The sequence below is a fragment of the Leuresthes tenuis genome, unplaced genomic scaffold (assembly GCF_036924035.1).
Source record: "Leuresthes tenuis unplaced genomic scaffold, fLeuTen1.0.hap1 SCAF_19, whole genome shotgun sequence".
NCBI lineage: Eukaryota > Metazoa > Chordata > Actinopteri > Atheriniformes > Atherinopsidae > Leuresthes > Leuresthes tenuis.
In genome coordinates, this window is record NW_027325373.1 from 28,848,964 (window position 1) to 28,867,533 (window position 18,570).

The 18,570-nt window shown below is 46.0% G+C and overlaps 2 non-coding genes across 2 annotated transcripts; one reads left to right on the forward strand and one right to left on the reverse strand.

Moving 5' to 3' along the window:
- Positions 1 to 11,797: 11,797 nt before the first annotated feature.
- trnan-guu (transfer RNA asparagine (anticodon GUU)) lies at positions 11,798 to 11,871 on the reverse strand. The gene has a single exon. It is a non-coding gene; the product is annotated as a tRNA-Asn (tRNA).
- A 1,737-nt stretch (positions 11,872 to 13,608) lies between these two features.
- trnan-guu (transfer RNA asparagine (anticodon GUU)) lies at positions 13,609 to 13,682 on the forward strand. The gene has a single exon. It is a non-coding gene; the product is annotated as a tRNA-Asn (tRNA).
- The last annotated feature ends 4,888 nt before the right edge of the window (positions 13,683 to 18,570 follow it).

Sequence of the window (18,570 nt, forward strand, 5' to 3'; positions counted from 1 at the left end):
CTGACATACATCAGCCTAACCATCACGCCCGGAAGGACGAAAAGAGTCAGCAGTAAAAGCTGTACTCCACCAGTGTGTTAAGTGCTAGTAACCTCTGACACTGAAGATTGAACCATCCTTACTGAGACCTGCAATGAAGCGACGTGGTGATCACACGTGCGAACCATGGCAGAAACTGTTTGTTATTTGTATTTTCTTATTTATAACCAGCATGTGCACATTTTATCTTGATTTCACTGGAAGCAAAAATATAGATCATCTTAAAGATGCCTCTCCTGGTGGCAACTCCAGGAAATGTTTTACAAGAACCATGGGTGATGCGCAACGTTTGGTATCAATTGGAGAATTATATTCTGTCAGATCTGTCACCAAAAATTCTTGTGTGGTTTGTATGAAAGATGCACAACCAGGAGTGCCTGGGGGGAAGTTGATCCTTTCACTTGTACTTCCTATGGCTTCTGCTCTAATGACAGTCTTAATGAGAGGCTGTACCTGCCTGAGATTGCCCCTGTGATGGCAAGATATCTACTCCGTGGTAATGTAAATTGTACCCATCACCTGTGTTTGACACATTGTTGACTGATGAGAGAAAGTTATTCTAAGGGCGTGGTTGGTAAATATCCTAGTGAGGGAGATCACTATGCTTGGCGTACAGAATGTCCGCCCCTCACTAGTCACATTATTCCACAACGGCCATATTTTAAGTTAGCTAGAGCACAAAATACTTGTATAGTTTGCTTTGAATCCCAACCTGAATCTGCAAATGAATTCAACAGACGCGCAGTGGGCAGTGTTCCCCCTGACATGTGTAATGTTATTGTCCCTGTCAGGTGGGGAAGAAATAGTTCTCAGAATTTAGCACGTATCTCACCAAATGACTCAAAGAACTTCTTTGCTTTCAAGTTTTCCTCAAGTGTTACTGTGTATAACCTGCAAATGACCAGCCTGTCCTGTTTTTCTGAAATTCCTCTTTACAATGGTGGGCTTGTTATTGTCACGGACCGTGAAGCACTGGACGCAGATGCAGGGTAGAAACAATAACCAGATTTTATTTATATAATGATAGTCACTTGCAGAGCGAAGCAATAGATTATGAATTCCTAACTCACTCTTCTCGATACCTGTGGGGAGAAGAGTGAGACTATAAAACTTATCAAAAGAAAACTCTCTCCACGCTAGGAGGAAAAAACAAAAGGTTATATAAATCTTACAACTAAATTTATCCCTCTCCGAACCGTCGGAGGCTCTATAGAAATTTAACAAAACCAATAAACAAAAGAGGCTCCTTCTAATGGAGTTGCTATGAAAGTTATCACTAGAAATCAAAGACACTCCTCTACCGGAGGTACCACTGAATAAACGACAATACAAAGAAAACTTCACTTGGCTAAATCTATGAAAAAACTTACAACATAAAAAATCGCTCTCAAGGAGGAAATCATTAACAAACAAGATCTTTGGTTTACGTAGGCGTGGATCACTGTGGAGGCTAGCGGACGAAAGCTCGAGAGACAATTCAACACACTGGCAACGAGACAAGGGAAGACACAGACTAAATACACATGAGGGACCAAGGGGAACAGGTGGAAACCCTTGGGAATCAGGGTGTAGGTACCAGATGTGCTCGGGGCCCTGCGCCTATTGGCTGGACGTTGGCACGATGACGTAAGGGAATGTGATTGGTCCGGACAACTTACTGAAGAAGTAAAAAAAACAACCTATTGAAGTCGTTTTCGCGGCTCTTCGTAGGAAACATGGATGGCTTTTACAAAGAAATCCAGCATTATCTTTCGAAAGGGACTTCACCCCGAGCACATCTGATTCTTATGAAATGGGACGCAATGTAGTTTGTAATACAGTTGGAGTTTCTATTAAATAACCTCATATTGGCATTCATAAAATGTAAATAGTGGGGTAAACGTAAACCCAAACAGGCGCAGGGCCCCGAGCAGATCTGGTAACCCGAGCACATCTGGTACCTACAAGGGAAGACAATGAGACACATGGCACGGGAGGAAGAGCAAGTTATCTGAAACGAGAGGAGTTGTTCATTTCAAAATAAAACAGGAAGTGACAAGACAATATACAAAGACCTAAGAGTCTCTGTGAGACCTGACAGTTATAATGAGATAGCTGCACTTTAAGGGGGCAACCTCAACTGATGGTTGGGGAGGAAAGATAGAAGAACAATCAACTATACCCAAAGAGAGATGATGTGATAAGTGGGCAATATAACTGTGTGTTTTTTGCCTTTTGTGGTTTGAGCAACTCAGTATTTTATACTGTATTGTTCTCTCTTGCAAGATATTATTATTAAAGCATCTTATCAATCTTATCTTATTATCATTAAAGCATCTATTAAAGTTATCTTAAGAAAATAACTCTGTGCAAAATGAATCTGTGCATTACTAAAATTTCCACCACACCCAGTCTCCCCTATTTTAAAATTCTTTAACTTTTTTGTGTACTCGGGTCTTTATTTTGTTAGATAATTCCCTGTAAAGCCTGAGCCATGAAATAACTGTCAGAAAAAAATGTTTTTTTAAAAACATTTGTGTTTGTTGAACCTTCTAACAACCAAAAAAAATGTATATACATTTGCATATATGATTTTTAATACGTATCATATTTGATATATCAGGTATTGATGTGTAATTCATCGCTCAGTTTGTTTACCTTAAACAAACAAAAACCCTTACAACACAACATTTTTAACTCATTAAACTTTGAGTTTCCTTTAAACTTTTCTTAAAGTAATTTCAAACAAGCAACAGAACATTTTTTCCATATTGCAAAACAATGTCATACATATTCTGTATCTGCTGAAATAAAGCTATCACGCAGCGATGACAAACCCACCAGCGGAACCAGTGTGGTGGAAGAGGAACCTTTCACTTAGATTTGTTTATTTTTTGGTACACCACATCTTATTTTGTATTGTGGTAGGCCTGAAAACAGTTTCTCTCCTTGTTCAGGCAAAGATGGACATCACATTTCACGAAATAGACATGGGTGAAATGATTGCCTGTGCAGTGTTTGTTGGGTTTCCCATGTTGGAAAATGGGAAAATTCTCACATCAGGGGGCACACTAGATGTTGGCCTTTTGCAGGGGGGATCTGATTCTCCTCCTTCTGGAGATAATAATGGTCTGCCACACTTGATTTGGCCCTTTCCTGCTCTAGTGAGAGAGGTGCAAACAGAAGCTTAAAATCTTCGAAAGGGCATAGGTTTCAGATCTTGGTGGTAGTAGAACGAAGGAGGGTTCCATGTGAATAGCAGTTGAAGATGGTATCAGTTGGTCCATCAAGGGATGGGCGAACGCCACTCAGAAGTGCGGGACGATGGCCTACGTCGCCCCCGGCCGATCGAAATGGAGTCGGTTTCAGATGCCCAAACCTGGAGTGGCAGAGATAGGCGCCACGAGGCGTCCAGTGCAGTAACGTAAACAAACCCAGAGGAGATGGCGGGAGCCCCGGGGAGAGTTCTCTTTTCTTCTTCCTGTGAAATCAAGATAAAATGTGCACATGCTGGTTTTAAATAAGAAAATACAAATAATAAACAGTTTCTGCCATGGTTCGCACGTGTGATCACCACGTCGCTTCATTGCAGGTCTCAGTAAGGATGGTTCATTCTTCGGTGTCAGAGGTTACTAGCACTTAACACATTGGTGGAGTACAGCCTTTACTGCTGACAGTTGTGGAAGGGAGGGGTCTGGTTACAGGTCCCAATCCCAGGTTAGGAGGTCTGCCAAATAAAATCTCAAATGGGCTGAGATTCACTCGAGCTCTGATTCTCATCCTCATAAAGGTGAGCACAATTGGTAATGCTTTTGTCCATGGCAGACCCGTTTCGTCACAACATTTGGCTAACTTGGTCTTTAATGTACCACTTTCTCTTTCCGCAGCACCTCCACTCTGTGGATGATAAGCACAATGTTGTGTGCAAGCTTATTCCAAGGAACTTACCAACCTCAGTCAATGCTGTGTTTACAAAGTGTCTGCCATTATCACTGCTGATCATCTCTAGAATGCCCCATCTAGGAATTATTTCTGTCAGCAGTACTTTAGTTGTTGCATTACTGAGGAACCAAAACAGTCAAATTAGTGTAGCCTACAATATCACGAGAGGCCAGGACAGCTTTCTCTGCAGCTGCAACAGCAAGAAGACAACCAGGCAGGCCTGCAGCCACAGAGTCCAATTTTGCTGAGAAATACGCCACTGGCCTTTGCCTGCCCCCATGTTCCTGCATAAGAACAGATGTCATACAACCATGCTTCTCATCAACTGCCCGTATGAAAGGTTCATGAGGATCTGGAATGCCAAATGTTGGAGCTGTTTGAAAAGCTGGCATTAAGAAATATATTTTTGACCTGATCAATGATTCTCTGACAAAGTTAAGTGATCCACATCTATTTGGAAAAAACTTTATGATACAAAACTGTAATTTATTGGTTATTTGGGGCATCTGAACACTTGAATTAGAGCACAGGTGGGTGTGAATATTTTACATTTAATTTAAAGAATAAATTTCTTTCATTAAAAGTTGTCAATTCTGGTTCCACTTTTTACGACAACCAACATTTTCTCCAGATGAAGACAGCTGACCATGACTTTTTACACCGGCTTCTGCTAAACTGTATTTTCATTGTGAAATATCTCAAATTTTCATTGTGATTCAGTGAAAAAAACAAAAACAAAACACCAAATCATGATTCACAGAGGAGTCATTTGAATTTTTCTTGATTCATTACCAACATTTGGTCTTATTTTAATTTTTGCCGAAAAGACATAAGAAGAAATTTAGCAGAGAAGTAAAGTAAAGTATTTATCAAGAACATGTCCTAGTTCTGATCTAACAATTCCCTATATATTCAAAATTACTGTATCAGGTATTTATGAGATTGGAGAGCTTTTACCACGGTAATGCAACTATTTCTCAGGTATCTTTTAAGGACAAACCTTGTTTCTTTATTGTGTTAAACTCACTTGTACACAGAAAAAGCACCTGGAATCAAGTATTATAGGAATTATAGGTAAGAGTTCAGTAATCTGATTGGTTTGATCATATGTCTGTCACAGGAAAACCTGATGCTGCATTCAATAACAACTGGGAACTTAGAAGTACAGACTGAGAAATCAAAGAAAACACCATCTTAAGTTGATTAGATAAACTCCATTATCTCTTCACTTATATTTTAACTAAAAAGTTCAATATTAAAGCTTTCTTTCATTATTGATTTAATAAGGCATAAAAGTACTTTATGCCTCATTCAAATAAAACATTTTCTTCAGTTTAATCAACTACATAATTGTTTGTTCTTTGTAACAAAGCAGCAAAATAAAGCTAAGGTTGCTGTGATTTCTTTACCCACTTTGTGAAACAAATATGATAAATTACATGATTATGAGTCCCAATTTCCAAATTCCAAAGTACATCGAATCCTGCATGTCTTCTCTGAGTTGAAAGCCAATTAGATCTATGAGGAACAGCTGTGATACCTGCATGATGAACTTTTTAAAACTTGCCTGTTGCATTTTTGTGTTTAAACTGAAGCAATGGGAGCTGTTTGGGTCCAGATAATTTGTGGTCTGACAATATGGTTAACCAGAGGTTTGTGTTTTAGTGTTCTTTACGTAAATATATATATTTCCCTTGTATAATTATTTTTTTGGTTGTAATGGGTTTTATGGTAATCTGATGTGTCAGGGTGAGGTTGTTTATGTTGTTCCATGAAGTTGCAGAAACATGAAACTTTAATGAATTATCTGTCCATAGGCTGGTGTTTGCCAGTTGTTGGAACAAATGGAAGATCTTATGTGCTGCAGAGGAATGAAAATGGTCAGTAAATCAATAGCATCAACTCTTTTGAGCTTCTTTCTGACAATAACTCCTTGGTTTCCTTACAGACTGGTCATCCAATGATGTTTCTCCCAAGACAAACCTTGGCCTTCTTAAGTCGATGGATTCCATGTTGGTGAAAAATGTTGAAGAAGGTGAGCCAGTTCTGTGACCAACTGAACATTTGTCCTGGCTTCTTACAGCAGAACAATTTAATATTTGGAAATTATATGTAACTGTTTAATTCAAAGCATAAAAATATTTGCAAAAAAAATTGCAATAAAATTTCTGTGGTGTGGGGAAAGCTTCATTTGGTGTTTGAAGCAGCTCCTGAGAAAGCCTTGTTCTTGTTCTCAGTTATTACAACAATGTGGATAACTTGGTTAAGCTAACAAAGTTCCAGGTCAAAGCAGTGGGACGTGGCAATTAAGGTGTATTGAATTGGTCTTGGATGCCTATTTCTTTCAGTGCAACTGGAAACAAATGAAGTTGAAGTTAAGGCGTCAAATGGCAGCGCAAGATTAAATGACCTCATGACCACACTGAAAGAGGCCTCCAGCGGCAACCAGACTGTCCTGGCGGATGTGTCCAGCGGCAACCAGACTGTCCTGGCGGATGTGTCCAGCGGCAACCAGACTGTCCTGGCGGATGTGTCCAGCGGCAACCAGACTGTCCTGGCGGATGTGTCCAGCGGCAACCAGACTGTCCTGGCGGATGTGTCCAGCGGCAACCAGACTGTCCTGGCGGATGTGTCCAGCGGCAACCAGACTGTCCTGGCGGATGTGTCCAGCGGCAACCAGACTGTCCTGGCGGATGTGTCCAGCGGCAACCAGACTGTCCTGGCGGATGTGTCCAGCGGCAACCAGACTGTCCTGGCGGATGTGTCCAGCGGCAACCAGACTGTCCTGGCGGATGTGTCCAGCGGCAACCAGACTGTCCTGGCGGATGTGTCCAGCGGCAACCAGACTGTCCTGGCGGATGTGTCCAGCGGCAACCAGACTGTCCTGGCGGATGTGTCCAGCGGCAACCAGACTGTCCTGGCGGATGTGTCCAGCGGCAACCAGACTGTCCTGGCGGATGTGTCCAGCGGCAACCAGACTGTCCTGGCGGATGTGTCCAGCGGCAACCAGACTGTCCTGGCGGATGTGTCCAGCGGCAACCAGACTGTCCTGGCGGATGTGTCCAGCGGCAACCAGACTGTCCTGGCGGATGTGTCCAGCGGCAACCAGACTGTCCTGGCGGATGTGTCCAGCGGCAACCAGACTGTCCTGGCGGATGTGTCCAGCGGCAACCAGACTGTCCTGGCGGATGTGTCCAGCGGCAACCAGACTGTCCTGGCGGATGTGTCCAGCGGCAACCAGACTGTCCTGGCGGATGTGTCCAGCGGCAACCAGACTGTCCTGGCGGATGTGTCCAGCGGCAACCAGACTGTCCTGGCGGATGTGTCCAGCGGCAACCAGACTGTCCTGGCGGATGTGTCCAGCGGCAACCAGACTGTCCTGGCGGATGTGTCCAGCGGCAACCAGACTGTCCTGGCGGATGTGTCCAGCGGCAACCAGACTGTCCTGGCGGATGTGTCCAGCGGCAACCAGACTGTCCTGGCGGATGTGTCCAGCGGCAACCAGACTGTCCTGGCGGATGTGTCCAGCGGCAACCAGACTGTCCTGGCGGATGTGTCCAGCGGCAACCAGACTGTCCTGGCGGATGTGTCCAGCGGCAACCAGACTGTCCTGGCGGATGTGTCCAGCGGCAACCAGACTGTCCTGGCGGATGTGTCCAGCGGCAACCAGACTGTCCTGGCGGATGTGTCCAGCGGCAACCAGACTGTCCTGGCGGATGTGTCCAGCGGCAACCAGACTGTCCTGGCGGATGTGTCCAGCGGCAACCAGACTGTCCTGGCGGATGTGTCCAGCGGCAACCAGACTGTCCTGGCGGATGTGTCCAGCGGCAACCAGACTGTCCTGGCGGATGTGTCCAGCGGCAACCAGACTGTCCTGGCGGATGTGTCCAGCGGCAACCAGACTGTCCTGGCGGATGTGTCCAGCGGCAACCAGACTGTCCTGGCGGATGTGTCCAGCGGCAACCAGACTGTCCTGGCGGATGTGTCCAGCGGCAACCAGACTGTCCTGGCGGATGTGTCCAGCGGCAACCAGACTGTCCTGGCGGATGTGTCCAGCGGCAACCAGACTGTCCTGGCGGATGTGTCCAGCGGCAACCAGACTGTCCTGGCGGATGTGTCCAGCGGCAACCAGACTGTCCTGGCGGATGTGTCCAGCGGCAACCAGACTGTCCTGGCGGATGTGTCCAGCGGCAACCAGACTGTCCTGGCGGATGTGTCCAGCGGCAACCAGACTGTCCTGGCGGTGGCTTAAGATGCATTTTATTTACTTGGAATAAAACCATCAACTTTTAATTTCTGCCTTCTCTGATTCTTGAGTACTTCAATATTGCCCTGGTCAGTGTCACTACTGATGACATGACCCTCTGGGCTCCTGTGCGCTTAACAGATTCTCCTTGGGCCCATGTTCCAGTCAAGGAGCATGTTGTAGTACTCTGCATATCCACTGAAGGATACACAGACCTGTACAACAGCTGCCCATGGATATCTGGTTAAACTCCTTGGCCCTGTTGTGAGACCATGTACTGGTGCAGTGGGTCCTGTGTTCCTCTAGGACATGTCTTGGTTAAACTCATACAGTTGGGTTGCATCTGACTGTTCAGAAGTTCAGTGATGCTCTTTTCCACATTTGGGATAAATGTCCCCACAGGGCACCGTATGTTGATCCATTAGAAGCATGCCCCAATGTGGTAATGCATGCAATCATGTGGGGGCCACTTGGTATAATTTTCAGTTGCTACAATGGCCCTTTCGCCCTTTTCACATGATAGGGATGTCTTTAAATTCAGTCTGCGTTGATCATTAATGCCAATTGCAGTCTTTCATCCTTCACACATTGCCTGGATATGCAGTATGATTCTTCCACTGAGATCTGTTTTCAAAGTTTCTTTTTTTTTTTTGAGCAGTGTGTATTGGCTAATTATCGACCTATATCTAATCTCCCTTTGTCTAAAGTTCTTGAAAAACTAGTTGCAGAACAACTTTGATCATTTACATAGAAATAATCTCTTTGAAGAGTTTCAGTCAGGATTCAGAGTGCATCATAGCACAGAAACAGCACTGGTAAAAGTTACCAATGATCTCCTCTTAGCCTCTGATAGCGGACTTGTTTCTGTATTTGTCCTGTTGGATCTCAGTGCTGCATTTGATACGATCGATCACAGCATCGAGCACAACAGAGACTTGAACATGTTCTTGGGATTAACACACAATCATTGCAAATATTTATGATTTTATGAGAAACTTGACTTAATTTGAATTTCCCTGACTGGGGGTTGAATAAAGTATTTTTCTATTATATTCTATTCTAGCCACCTGAAAATCACTTATTTTAAGGCTTAAAACTCCACTTTCAAAATGGGACTTTCAAAGTTATAGCTAATTAGATATAATGCAAGTTTGGGAGACTGGACTGAAGAGAAGTTTTGGTGCAATCTGTTGGTTTCTTAGTCAGGAAATTGTTTTTGAATTGGCTGTGTGAATGAATTGGATTCATTTTTAAATTAATTAATTGGAATATGATTATGAAATGCCCTGAGATGACATTTGTTGTAATTTGTTGTAATTTGGCGTTATATAAATAAAACTGAATGGAATTGCAGGAAAAACATATCAAATGTGGAAAAAGGCTTATCTTGGAAACATTTTAAAAACTGACATTATTCTTGTGATGTCAACACTGATGTCATTTCACATCACAATTGATGTCACCTCTGATGTTGTTTGACTTCACAAATGTTATATAGGCCAGACATTTTCACTCCTTTTTCACAGTTCGTCAGGAGTTTATCTGAAGAAACACGTCCAGTTTTAGAAGCAAATTTGAAAGTCACAGTAAACGATTTTCACATCGCCTAAAAAAACAACACTTAATTACTATTATAAATAGTCATTTTGACAAACTCTTAAAAACAACACTTTATTACTATCTTAAATAGTCATTTTGACAAGCTCTTAAAAACAACAAGCAAAATGAGTCAAACCAAGATATCATCTGCTCAACTTCAGTGGTGTGACATGGTAGACGACGATTTACCTGAGAATTTCTACACATATACCATTACTTTTGGTGATAATGAAGGTTATGAGGAACCCTCCAACAAGCCAGAAAAAGAACAATGCCAGGCCTCTGAGGATTCCCCGTCTCCTCAAACAGTAAATGACGAAGAGAAAAAAGAACCATCCCAGGTCTCTACTGCGGCTGTGACTCCTCATTCCGAGGACGTCCAGCTTGTGCAGGATCATCCCCAGGCCTCCAAAGTTTGTCGCGTCACCTGGAAGTTTCCAAATTCACAAACCGACAAACAAGCCCAGGCCTCCAACAAATATAACATTACTTTTGGCAGTAACGAAAGTTATAAGCAACCCACCAACAGGCAGGAAATTTTAACATCAAGCCAAGGAAATGACCAGTTTGAAAAAGAACAATCCCAGGACTCCTACAAATATAACATTACTTTTGGCAGTAACAAAGGTTTGGAGGAACCCACCAACAGATCAGAAATTTTAACATCAAGCTCAGAAAATGAGCTGTTGGAAAAGGAACAATCCCAGGTCTCTGCTGCGGCTGTGACTCCTCATTCCGAGGACGTCCAGCTTGTGCAGGATCATCCCCAGGCCTCCAAAGTTCGTTGCGTCACCTGGAAGTTTCCAATTTCACAAACCGAGGAGATTCCCTCTAATGCCTCTGCTGCCGACGAAGATTATGGATCAGAGAAATTACAGAAATCTTACCAACATAATAAGGACAAGATCAACTATTTATATCACCGGATGGATATTGTCAGGACTAAGCTGCTGAAAAAGAATTTCTTTCTAACACGAGAAAAAGGCAGAAGAGTCGCAGCAGAGAATAGCTGCTCCATTTGGGAGGAAAAACTGAAGGACCTGGAAAACAGTTTGACATGTGAGCGTCATCTCCGTGAAAAGTGTGAGCAGGAGCTCAAGGAATGCAATGAAGTCATTGCAGAATTTTGTGAAACACTGAAACCACCAGTATCTGAAACTGAATATCAGTCAGTTGTGAAAGAGCTAGAGAGCTTGAAAGAACAACTCAAAGAAAAGACTGCCTCCAATATTGCTCTTGCCTCCAAACTAAAGGCACAGAAGGAGGCAACAAAGACACAGGAAAAGAAGGTGGCAGAACTTATGAAGGCTGTATTTCAATTTCAATTCAATTCAATTTTATTTATATAGCGCCAGATTACAACAATTGTCATCTCAAGGTACTTAAGTAATATAGTCCAATTCAAGCCAATTGGAATTCAATTCATTGTAATCATAATCCAATTAATTCATATAGAGCCAATTAAAAAAATTAATATCCTAGCTAAGGAAACCAACAGACCCCGCCGGCGACACATCTGCTGCCAGTTGAATCAACAGAGTCCGTTATGTCCGTTAAAAACGGATTGGTGCTTACGTTTGGGCTAATGAGCTCCCCGTGTCTTTCAAAAACATTGCCGCGTGTCGCCATGCTCTCTCGCGTTCACAGCTCTTCTTCTCACTTTTAGCCAACTTTTAAATCCCGGACGAGCCCCCAGTGTTACCTTCTTAACCCCCTGCCTCCGAACCGTAGTAAGGAGCTGGTCTTTATTTTGACTGGCAATCGTAGGGTCCGGGCCAAAGTGTGGGGCGAAATGAGAACGGAGTCAAGGCTTTTTTGTGCGGAAAGCAGGTTTTATTCGATCAATCTTTTTTTATCGACTCTCTCCCTACACACGTACGTCACACACCCACAGACACCGTCTTGAAGTGGCAGGGCTGGACGGTGACACCGTGTTCTGAAGACATGGCAGCAATATGTTTAAGATATCAACGATTTATTGGTGAAACTACTCGTCCCTGGGTGGAGTCGAACCACCAACCTTTCAGTTAACAGCCGAACGCGCTGGCCGATTGCGCCACAGAGACTCTGTCAGCAACATTCACAGCCCTTATAACCCGTATCAACGCGACGTGTATTTGGAATGTTTTGGAGGTGCACGTCAGGCTACGGCGTAGGGGTCCACGTCCACGTCGTAGCTACATCGTCGAAATGACGGAGAAGTATAAACTACGTTTTAGAGATCAGTAAGTCTAGAGTGTGCCCCCTATTCTGTGTGGCCTCTGCTACATGCTGAGTCAGCCCAAAGTTGTCCAGAGTGTTACTCAGGTCTTTAGTCCCTTTGTCCTGAGGGTTGTCCATGTGGATGTTAAGATCACCAACAATAATTACACAGTCAAAATCAACACAGATCATAGACAGCAGTTCACTGAGGTCATCAAAAAAGTCTCAAAAAAGGCTGCACATGCTCATCACAAACAAAATGTAGAGGACGTAGCTTCATCTTGCTCTGCCTTAGTTTTGCTGTTGTTGGTGGTGGTGGTGAAGACGTCAACCGGAAGTTGCTCTATTAGCGATAGATGAAATGGGCACACCGCCACCTGTCGTACTGAGACGTGCTTTGTACCAGTGATTCGATTCATTCACCGCCATATATCCAAGGATAATTACCCTTGCTCAGATAAGGAGCATAACCCAACTATAGCTATAATCGAGTTAATCTCATCATGTAGACCCACTGACTGTCTGTGTCATTAGAAAGAAAAACATCACTTCCTGTGAACCACTACAGTTTGATGTCAGCGAACACATCAGCTGTGTGAGGAGCATTACTACCATCTACTGGAATGATTAGAGGTTATTAAGGTTCTTTTCTGCAGGAGCCTCTCAGGCACTGATTTTTAGTTTGAATTAGTGAAACAACGACTCGAGATGAGTATAATCAACAGAGCTACTGCAACTGCTATTAATCCTCCTGCTAGTCCCAGTTTAGAGAAGACGCTGATCCATCCTCTGCTCGTCGACTCTCAGTCGGTCTCTGAGGTTGGGAGTGATCAGCGGCTGCTGAAAAGGACAAAAAATGAAGGTGATTTATGGAAATAGAAAACATTTCCCTCATCATTAGCAGCTGTTGGTAAATCTTCTGCTGTTGTCAGCTGACAGAATAAAATGTTGTGGATACTGTTCATATCTATGAGTCTATTTAGCTGGGAAAATGTTCTTAATTAACCAAAATAACAGAGCTGCTGTTCTCATTGAGTCGACACCTCCAGGTTACAGTTTTAACAGTGAGGCCAGAGTGAGCAGGAGAGGAGGAGGGGTCGCAGTCTTATTTAATGAATCATTTCAGTGTCAGCAGTTATCTCCTGGAAGTTTTCAGTCCCTTGAATATATGGCTATACAGCTCAAGGCCTCATCCGGAGTCCTGTTTCTGAATGTTTACAGGCCCCCCAGATAATGTGCAGACTTTTTTGATGACCTCAGTGAACTGCTGTCTATGAACTGTGTTGATTTTGACTGTGTAATTATTGTTGGTGATTTTAACATCCACATGGACAACCCTCAGGACAAAGGGACTAAAGACCTGAGTAACACTCTGGACAACTTTGGGCTGACTCAGCATGTAGCAGAGGCCACACAGAATAGGGGGCACACTCTAGACTTACTGATCTCTAAAACGTAGTTTATACTTCTCCGTCATTTCGACGATGTAGCTACGACGTGGATGTGGACCCCTACGCCGTAGCCTGACGTGCACCTCCAAAACATTCCAAATACACGTCGCGTTGATACGGGTTATAAGGGCTGTGAATGTTGCTGACAGAGTCTCTGTGGCGCAATCGGCCAGCGCGTTCGGCTGTTAACTGAAAGGTTGGTGGTTCGACTCCACCCAGGGACGAGTAGTTTCACCAATAAATCAATAAATCGTTGATATCTTAAACATATTGCTGCCATGTCTTCAGAACACGGTGTCACCGTCCAGCCCTGCCCCTTTAAGACGGTGTCTGTGTGTGTGTGACGTACGTGTGTAGGGAGAGAGTCGATAAAAAAAGATTGATGGAATAAAACCTGCGTTCCGCACAAAAAAGCCTTGACTCCGTTCTCATTTCGCCCCACACTTTGGCCCGGACCCTATGATTGCCAGTTACCGGTAACGAGCCAGAAAATAAAGAGCAGCTCCTTACTACCCAGAACTACGGTTCGGAGGCAGGGGGTTAAGAAGGTAACACTGGGGGCTCGTCCGGGATTTAAAAGTTGGCTAAAAGTGAGAAGAAGAGCTGTGAACGCGAGAGAGCATGGCGACACGCGGCAATTTTTTTGAAAGACACGGGGAGCTCATTAGCCCAAACGTAAGCACCAATCCGTTTTTAACGGACATAACGGACTCTGTTGATTCAACTGGCAGCAGATGTGTCGCCGGCGGGGAGAGTTATAACCCGTTTCTAGTTAGCATGGAGCTAACCGCCGGAGCAACGGAGCTAGCCGCAGGTGAAGCGGCAGCCCGTCCAAAGACAGCGCTGCTCAGCGGGACATGGCTACCGACCCCACCACCCTCAGCACTGACTAATCCCTTCCACACGCCAGCAAAGCAGGACGGCGCAGCGGTCGGTGAGTCTATGGTTCCCCCTCAATACTGTTGGGTTGGCCCTGGAAATATGGTTTCTACCCCAGCTGTAGCCGTACATTACGACATGAACAATGACTTTAAACAGACTTTTGATGGACGGCCAGCGAACCCCTTTTCCCCTGCAAACAATGTGCATGCCAGCATGAACCCAGCCACTCTGGCCCATACACCAGTCTCCCAGTCTTCTGTGCCCCCCTTCACACCTTGTATGTCCCAGTCTGTGAGACACGTTTATGCAGAACGGGCTAATGGTTGTTACTCTGCCCCTCCCAGTGATGCACCATTTCACCGGGGTAAAGAGCATGACTCCAGAGGATATTCACAGCCTAGCTGGAGAAGGGCCGAGCCTGCCCCACAACGTCCTTCCTCTCACATGATGTGTGGCGGTGATTTTATGGACAGTAGCGATGATGAACAGTATGGGCAGAGAGAGAGAATCCCCACCTTACAGCCAGGTCGTTTTGATGGGTCGGGGTCATGGAAAGCCTTTCTCTACCTGTTTGAGAGCTGTGCTCAGGCCAACCACTGGTCAGAGAAGACCATGGCCGTGCAGCTCAGATTTAGCCTCACTGGTGCTGCTGGTGCTATTGTCCACAAAAACCCCAGATCTACTCGGTGGAGTTACCAGTGTATTGTGGATGAAGTGGATGCCGCCTATGGGCCATGTTCGGAGCATGCAGCAGCCATAGGCATTGAACTGAGACAGAGAGTGAGAGGGACGAGTGAGGCTCTGCACAGTCTGAGGGATGATATCTACGAAAAAGTTTCCATTGTGTATGCAGATCGTACAGAGCGGGAACAGGACGCCATCAGTGTGGAGATCTTCACTAACGCCTTGGCTGATGCTGAAGTGGTTCAAAGACTACTGGAGGAGCAGCCACGCACCCTGGCCAGAGCATACGAAGTAGCACACCGGTACGAGATGACCAGAAGGGCTGCCAGAGCGGTCACCCAGCTGATGCAGCCAGGTCAACGCGGTTCATCAGAGCGGAGAGCCAGGGCAGCAACGGTACGCGAAGATACAGGTGTGATGCTGTGTGATGAACTAGGAGGGGAAGTTATGAGGTCCACCAACCCAACAAACAGGAAACCGAGATTTCGCCAGCAGTGGCTGCCAAAGAAAAACAGAAATGTTGAGATGACCTCAGCCGAGATCATCTGTCACAACTGTTCGGGTGTAGGACATATACAGAGGAACTGCCCTTCTCCTCGTCGACCCAAACCGCACACCCCGAGTGTCGACCTGACCCCAGTTCTCCGTCCCGGCACCGTGGTTACCTGCACCAGCGGCCTGGAAGGTGAAATGAGTGTTAAAATACTAGTACATGGACTGGAAATGTGTGCTCTGCTAGACTCTGCTGCTCAGAGAAATGTGCTGCCTCTCCACCACTTTGACTCTATTCCTGTCGAGTCCAGACTGAAAGGGTCTGTGGCCGGCCTCCTTCAGCCAGCAAAGGTTATGGGAGAGGTAGAGCTTCAGCAAAGGGAGGCCTTAACAGTGTCCGATCCTGTTAATTCTGACTCTGTTTCTTTCCCCAGTCACCTGCAGTCCCTTTACACTGAGAGCTGTGCCAGCCTGTCAGAGGATGACCATAGAAGGGTGGCCAGCCTGCTGCAATCATACAGCAACGTGTTCTCCACGGGGCCCACCGATCTCGGCCGCACTAGCCTTGTGCAGCACGATATCCTGACCACCCCTGGGCCACCTATAAAACAGCCGCCACGCAGGATGGCCAGTGACAAACAGCTTGCAGCAGACCAACAGGTGCAGCAAAGCCTTGAGAACGGTGTAGCCCAAAACAGCAACAGCAGCTGGGCCATGGTAAGAAAGAAAGATCAGAGCTCACGGTTATGTGTGGATTACCGACCTTTAAATGAACGGACTTTCAAGGACGCTTATCCCTTACCACGCATCCAGGACACTCTAGACACACTCTCCACTGCCAAGTACTTCAGCACATTGGACTTAACATCAGGCTACTGGCAGGTGGAGATGAAACCAAGGGCCCGCAAAGCTGCTGCTTTCTGCACACGGAAAGGGCTCTTTGAGTGGAATGTGATGCCGTTTGGGCTTTGCAACGCGCCGGCCACGTTCCAGCAACTTATGGATCGTGTTCTGGCTGGGCTGCAGTGGGAGACGTGTTTGGTGTATCTTGACGATATTATAGTCCTGGGGCGGGATGCTACTGAAATGCTGGAGCGACTCAGCCAAGTGTTCACCAGACTACATGAAGCCAACCTCAAGCTGAAGCCTTCCAAGTGCTGCCTTTTCCGGGAGCAAGTGGCCTATCTGGGGCACATCGTCTCTGCCAGAGGTGTCGCCACCGACCCCCAAAAGATCCAGAAAGTGGTTGAGTGGCCAACACCCAGAAACATCTCAGAGGTACGGCAATTCGTCGGATTGGCGTCCTATTACAGACGTTTCGTGCAGGATTTCGCCACACTTGCTAAGCCACTTCATGAACTCACCAAAAAGTATGCACGCTTCGACTGGACAGCTGAATGTCAAGAGGCATTCGAGACACTGAAAAGCCGGCTGACATCTGCGCCTGTGCTAGGCTACCCCCTCGACAATGGCGAATTGTTTCTCGACACCGACGCCAGTGATTGGGGAATCGTCGTGCCCATGTACGGTGCCAGAGCCTAATCTAAGTGTCCGGCATCAGCATAAAGCAGTGCAGTACAGCTTAGATGACTTTCCAGCTGAAGTGGTTGCTGTGGAGAGCAACCTCCAGTGGGGGTAGAGGACACCTCCGACAACGACAGCTGCGGCTATGCCCCCACCTGTCCAAGCATCCACAGGGTGAGTGAGCCACTTCACACTAACCTGTTTTGCGGCTGGACTCTAGAACAGTTGAGCAATGCCCAACTAACTGACCCAGATATGTCACCAGTGAGGAAGTGGATGGACGCAGGAGACCGACCATCGTGGACTGACGTAGCACCCTGCAGCTCAGCTACTAAAGCATACTGGGCGCAATGGAAACGACTCTATCAGAAGGATGGAGTCTTGCTGAGAAAATTCTACTGTGCAGAAGGTCACGTGTTCTATCCCCAGATCCTGCTGCCTCACCAGTACCGTACCTCTGTGATGCAACAGATGCATGATGGCTCAGTGGGTGGTCACTTTGGGGTGGAGAGGACGCTTGCACGCCTTAAGGCCAGGTACTTCTGGTATAATATGAAGGACGATGTCACACTCTGGTGCCGCACCTGCACCAGCTGCGCTGCAAAGGCTCGTCCGAAGAAAACTCCTCAGGCTGCCATGGGCACAGTGCGGGTTGGTGCTCCTATGGAGAGGATAGTAGTTGATTTGATGGGACCTCTGAATGAAACGGAGAGGCGAAACAGCTACATACTGGTCGTACAAGACTATTTCAGCAAATGGGTGGAGGCCTACCCTGTTCCCAATGAGCAAGCAGTGACAGTGGCAGAGAAGATTGCCTCAGAGTGGGTATGCAGATACGGAGCCCCACAGTGCCTGCACAGCGACCAGGGCACCAACTTTGAATCAGCAGTGTTGCAGGAGATGTGCGCCCTGCTGGGGATTAACAAGACACGAACAACACCCTTTCACCCGCAGTCCGACGGCCAAGTGGAGCGCTTTAATGCCACCCTGCAGAAAATATTGGCCACTACTGCAGAGCGTTGCCATTGGGATTGGGATGTCATGATTCCGTACGCAGTGACGGCCTATCGAGCAACCAAACACAGCTCCACAGGCCTGACACCTAACATGATGCTCTTTGGAAGAGAGACAACTGAGCCAATCGACCTGGTTGCAGGTCTGCCCCCGGATACTGACCACTCAAACACACCTCCACAGTATGTCCAGCGGCTCAGAGAACGGCTAGAGCTCTCACACCAGCTGGCACGGGAAGTGCTAGGGAAATCTGTTGAACGGGCCAAACGACAGTACGACAAAAATATTTGTCAGGTCCAACACAAAGTTGGTGATGCAGTTTGGTACCTGATAAAAGGCAACAAGAGGGTGAAAAACAAGGTACGGAAGTTTTTACCTTCTTATGAGGGCCCCTATTTTCCACTCCTCAACCAAACTGAACATTTTTCCTATCGGCAACCACTTGTATGTTTGGTAGTAAATCAAAAGCCGCCGGGGTAACGTGTCCCACTGTACCCACAAGCTGCCAGGCTCTGT